Source organism: Triticum urartu, chromosome 2A (assembly GCF_056163025.1).
Source record: "Triticum urartu cultivar PI428250 chromosome 2A, HENAU_Tu73, whole genome shotgun sequence".
Taxonomy (NCBI): Eukaryota; Viridiplantae; Streptophyta; class Magnoliopsida; order Poales; family Poaceae; genus Triticum; species Triticum urartu.
In genome coordinates, this window is record NC_141874.1 from 472,346,040 (window position 1) to 472,351,554 (window position 5,515).

The window sequence follows — 5,515 nt, forward strand, 5'->3', positions numbered from 1 at the left end:
TTGGAATTTCACTTTAGAACGGTTGGTCTTGTTCTTGAAACAGTTAGCCTAGAAGAAGATACACTTGTAAGGCACATACATAAATACAAGTACAATATGTGATATGATGAAATACATATACCCTACCTGATACTTTGGATCAGACTAGTGTTTAACAAGGGCTATCCAGTCTTCATCTGTAATATATTCCACTGGAGATGTTTGGGCGATTTCATTGTTAGCCTTGCCTTCAAAGTGAGCTTTTCTAAGGTGGTACCAATACTGTCGCAGAGCAGACTGAAAAACATGAGTGCATCCTTGTTTAGTTGCACCATCTTTCGGATCCAACTTGAACCTCATCTATTGAAAAAAGAATGTGAGTCTATTAGGAGGAAGTTAGAAAGTATGAGACACAGCAAGACAATATTACAAATTGCGATGAATAACATTACTTACGGATAAATGGTCAAGGAAGGTGTTTGGGCATTGTCCTTCTCATTCTTGTACTGGATCCACCACTACACCACAACACTAATGCACCGACATACAATATGCCGGGAGAACGCACTTAAGAGGGCAGATAGACTGCCGGGACGAAGATTCTCCCGGCAGATAGAACTACCACAACAATGGCTGCCGGGGATTACTTGTCCCGGCAGATAAACAATCCCCGGCAGTTCTTCTGCCCCGACCATTATATCTGCCGGCAGTTTATGTTCTCCTGGCAGATTCATCCTAGCATATGCACTACAGTTTGCTGGCAGTTCCGCTGCCTACACAAGCACGCTTACCTGGCAGGTAATATAGCATGACGTTCTTTCTCGGAAGCAATATAAATTGTTCTGGGCAAGATATCCCTCATTTAATATCCAATCATTATGTTCGAACAGACATGACAGATCACAAAACATATACATACAGCTCAATCAGATTACATGTAAGGCCTCATTCAATAACATAAAACAGATAAAAAAATATACGTTTCTAATGACATTGTGCCTCAGAAGGCAAAGTACATATGTTTAAGCTAAAGAAATCGTGCCACACAACCAAAATAAGCATACAATGGCTTGTGTGCTGAAACAACCAACCAAATGCAGTATAAAACTTGCCGATGTCTCAAGGTTCAACAAATAAGGTATATTACATATACATTGTCACTCCAGCAACTTGTAGATCTTCCAAACCTCCAGCAACTTGTACATCTTCCAAACCACCATCAGCTTGTGTATCTTTGAGAAATCTGCAACAAATCAGAAACTCAAAAATGGTGCTATCGTTTCAGATTTTAAATCAACGTATTATAGATTTCGACGTGCTGAAGTTTAACTCGTCGGCACAAAACTCTTCCAAATGTGCAACACTTCATCATCACAACAAGCAATGATTATCACGTACATAATTTGATTGAGCAGAAATTATTTGCGCTTCAAATACAAAAATCTTTCATGGGCAAATATGGCAAAACAATAATCTGTAATATTGTTACTTGCTTCACTAAAGCGTACTCTCCAAGTGCACCGAAAGGAACAGATTGCACTAATTGAGAACCTAGAATAAAATAAAGAATGCACAAACATAATTGAGAACCGGAGGATTGTACAGCAAAAAAGTTAAGGTAAAAGTTAACCCCTCTATAAACTTAGTACATCCTAAATGATATGCAGAGGTGAAAAATCAAACAAACAAATAAGCACATCAAAAAGAAATATATAAATAATATCATATAGCAATAGCCAAACGAAAGATGCATAAGTATTACCCCTCGAGACTAGCATGTGATCGCATTGTTGCTTTTGCCAGACTTATCTACTTCCAGCTGCATACATAGAAGCAGATTATTAAGGTGTAAAAATAAATTGGGAGCAGGTACAGAAGCTAGAAAAAAAACTTCTTGTTACTCAAAGAAGTTGCAGTTGAAACACGGTTTATCCAATCTACACTCTAATGAGCTCCGCAGCCACCACGATGGGCCATCAGGGTTGGTTAGGGCTTGGTAGCTACATCCAATGTGAGAACACAGAGGTGGTGCTGCATAGCATGGAGAAAGAGGGAGGGGAGTTGGAGGGGAGGCCTGCAAGAAGCCATGCCGAGAAGGCCTAAGTGAAAATATCGGCAAGGTAGACTCACATTGTCCATCCTCATCTCTGTCAGCACTATCTAGTTTGAAATGGAGCATTATCTAGTTTGAAATGTGGCATTATCTAGCGTATCTACTACTCCTAAGTTAGTACTACTCTTGCATCATCTAGAAGTGGCGGAGCCAGAATTTTTTTGAAGCCTGGGCAAGCTTGTGCCTAAGTGTGGAAATCAAAATCTGGTGTTTGGATACAGCTCATATAAAAATAGGCCCAAACTTCTGAACCACCAATCAACATTAATAATTAAGTGCAAATATAAACATAGTAATCATACAAATGTAACTTTAAAGTGAACTTGTATATAGTATACTAGTTTCATAGTCCAGAGAACCATCTCATGCATAGAACCAAACTTGCCACAACAAAAGTATAACTATCCAAATTAACATCGAAAACGTTCTAGAATACACTACAAGATAAAAGAATGGATTTATACTCCTCACAAATTAAGTGTTGTGATTTGTGAGTATATTCGAAATGGAGAGCTTTCAAGAATAGATCTTATCAAATGTGACAGACAAATAGTGTGCTAAAGAAAATCCCCTCATCGATTCAAATTTTAAAGTTAACATTCAACTACATAGAACAAATCCCTGAACCAAATACTAGTAAGATAATGAAGTCATGAACATCCCCATGGATCATTCCCACACTCTAACCTCAAAGTAAGCCTAGGTCTATTAATCCCGGATGAACATACCAGTTTGCAATTTTACCTAATTGCACAGGTGGGGATGAGTAGTCGAGGATGCAAGTTGTTCCTGCCTTCCTAGGGCTGGATCCCTCCGCCACCGGCCACGCGCCCAGATCTATTTCGTCACCTGCCAGCACAATTTGCCCAGGAAACGCCCCTCAAAAAATAAATCTGCCCCGGAAACAGTGGTACGGAGGTGGATGTGCCCAGTTTGTCGAACGGCATCTCACACTATCTAGCATTATCCAATTTGAAATGGAGCATTATCTAGCATATCTCAACCATATTATCAGGCATTAGAATCCTGCATATCTGAATGTTGTTTCTGAGATGTTGATTTCAGTACATACAACCCTTGATAAACATTATTTCGGAAATTTTGATTTCACTTGAACTACATCATTTACTCCAAGCAAATATTTAAGCAACAATACAAGTACTCCTACAGTACACCCAGCATGTTCAAATAACAACAACAACAACAAGTCAACAATTAACAGTAGCTGAAGGAGTCAAGTTATTCCGAGCATGTACAGACAACAACGAGAGAAATATCAGGGGCAGGGGAGTAGCTGAATTATTAGCAGCTCCTGAAGTTACTGTCCTCACGGTCAACTATATGTTCACGGACAACATGTCCCCAGCATGTTCAGCCCAGCAGCTCGCTAGTGCTCATGGTCAGGCGCAAGAGGTTTACCTGCAGACACAGACATCTCCACAATTCGCTATTGACGCAGCAGAGGACCATGGCGGCGCGCATGGAGGAGATGCCGCAGCCTGAATGGGGACCCGCAGCTGCCGGGCGTCCACGATGCCGCGCACGACCTCGAGTGCCTCAAAGACGAGCCCACCACCACGACGCCTGCCTCCTCGCCCCCTGCTGCTGCTGCTGCACATCTCAGGCCCGACCTGGGGGTAGGCGCTCCTCCTTACAGGTCGAGGGCGATGGGGAGCCCTCGTGTTCGTCGCTGTCGCCATCAAGCAGGAGAAGGCCGCCGCGTGCCCACGCTCCTACCGCTCCAGCTACACGGCGACGTCGTCCCGCTTCAGATCCAGCAGCTTCAGAATCATCCGGCTGCACAGCTCCTTTCGCTGCTCCTTGCCGCCACACCTCCTCTTCACCAAAAAGCCACCTTTAACTCCACCGAGAGGCGATGTGGGGCGAAAGAAAGAGGCGCCGCCGGCGAGAAGATAAGGGATGCGGTGACGCATGTGAGGAGGAGGCGGCGACACGGGTGAGAGGGGACGGACGATCCGCTGCTTGGGGGTGAGAACATAGTCAGATGGAGGAGGCTGGGTGCGGTGGTTGGGGGCGGGGGCGGCGGCGGCCGCGGCGGCAAGGGCACATCGCGTTTGGGGGCGGCGGCGACGAGGGCACACATCGGACTGGATTTGGGGGCGATTTGGAGGAGAGTTCGGGAGATTTGGGCCGAGTCTTGCGCCAATCTTCGTTCGGTGCGAAAATTTTCATCTCTGGCGGGCTTTTGCGAGCGCGCGCTTTGGCCCAATTTATTTCGGTCTCGCGTCATGGGCCATGGTTACTTGTCCCGGCAGTAAATGGGCCATGTTTACTTGTCCCGGCAGATAATGCGCCCTTCAATGTGGACACCATTGCCGGCAGTTTCTATGCCCTTATTCGCCAAGTCCTACTGGCAGTTTTTCTGCCCTGAAGTGCTTCTACCGGCAGTAACAAGTTTTCCGGCTGATCATTTGCCCTTATTCACATACTTCTCCCGGCAGTTAATTGCCCTCAATTAAGTGTTGTGGTGTAGTGCCACGTTGGGAGGATAAGTGCATGACACCTAACGGTAACGACTGCCTTTGATACTAACTTGGCTGACTCTGTAGCATCACGTGGCCTTTTTAAACCTGCCTCAAAATGGATCTCCATTCTTCCTCCTTTAGATTTTGTTAATCTGTCAAGCATTATCCCATATGTCTGTTTCCGCTTGCACCGTGGTGCTAGTTCAACAACGAATATGGAAAGTGTTAGTGCACATCAAACTATGAGATTACATATAAAGGAGCATGCAACTGCAACTTGACTTGGTCAGGTACCATCTTGGTGTTGATGCTCATGAGGTTCATTTGATCTTGCCAAGTCCTGTTGTGTCAGCAGTGCTTCGGAAGTAGTGTTAGGTGTGAAGGCAGCTTGGGAACTGGCCAGTTCCAGAGCAAAAGAACGAGTAACTCATTGAGATGCCGCTACAGTTGAAGCGGATGCTGCAGGTGGTGGAGCAGGTGATACTGTGTTTGTAGATTTAGCCGGTGGACTTGGACCTTCTACTGCACTATAAATACCAGCAGAATCTAGAGGGCAGATCCTTTTTTGTTTCACCCAACGAGTAACACCATTCCCTACTATATTCTTTTCCTTACTCTTTTTTGACTTTGCCATGTCAAGTCGTACCCACAACACAAAAGAATAAAATCGCTCTTTAGAACTCATTGATGCATGATACAGACAAGCAATACTTTAATGTAAGAAAATCATATGAGGATGGAATATGTAAGAAAAACAGGACGGCGTGATATATTCACAGCTAAGATGTGTAAACTAAGCAGAAAGATTTTCAAGAAAATAGAAGTAATGCAAGCTAGACACCATATGAAAGATGCAACCAATATCACTCTGCCAAGTTAAAAGTGTCTTGTCATAGTGGCACTTCAAAAAAATTAGAAGTAGTACAACATAGAAATC

The 5,515-nt window shown here is 43.9% G+C and overlaps 1 long non-coding RNA gene across 3 annotated transcripts; it reads right to left on the minus strand.

Annotated features, from left to right (window-relative positions):
• Positions 1-946: 946 nt before the first annotated feature.
• On the minus strand, positions 947-4,279 carry LOC125537688 (uncharacterized). Of its 3 annotated transcripts, XR_007296056.2 has the most exons (4): positions 3,512-4,275; positions 2,837-2,941; positions 1,742-1,798; positions 947-1,222 (listed from the first exon to the last, which is right to left on the minus strand). It is a non-coding gene; the product is annotated as an uncharacterized LOC125537688 (long non-coding RNA). The 3 variants fall into 3 exon arrangements; XR_007296055.2 differs by having other exon boundaries at positions 2,837-4,279; XR_015616730.1 differs by having other exon boundaries at positions 2,821-4,279.
• Positions 4,280-5,515: the final 1,236 nt, after the last annotated feature.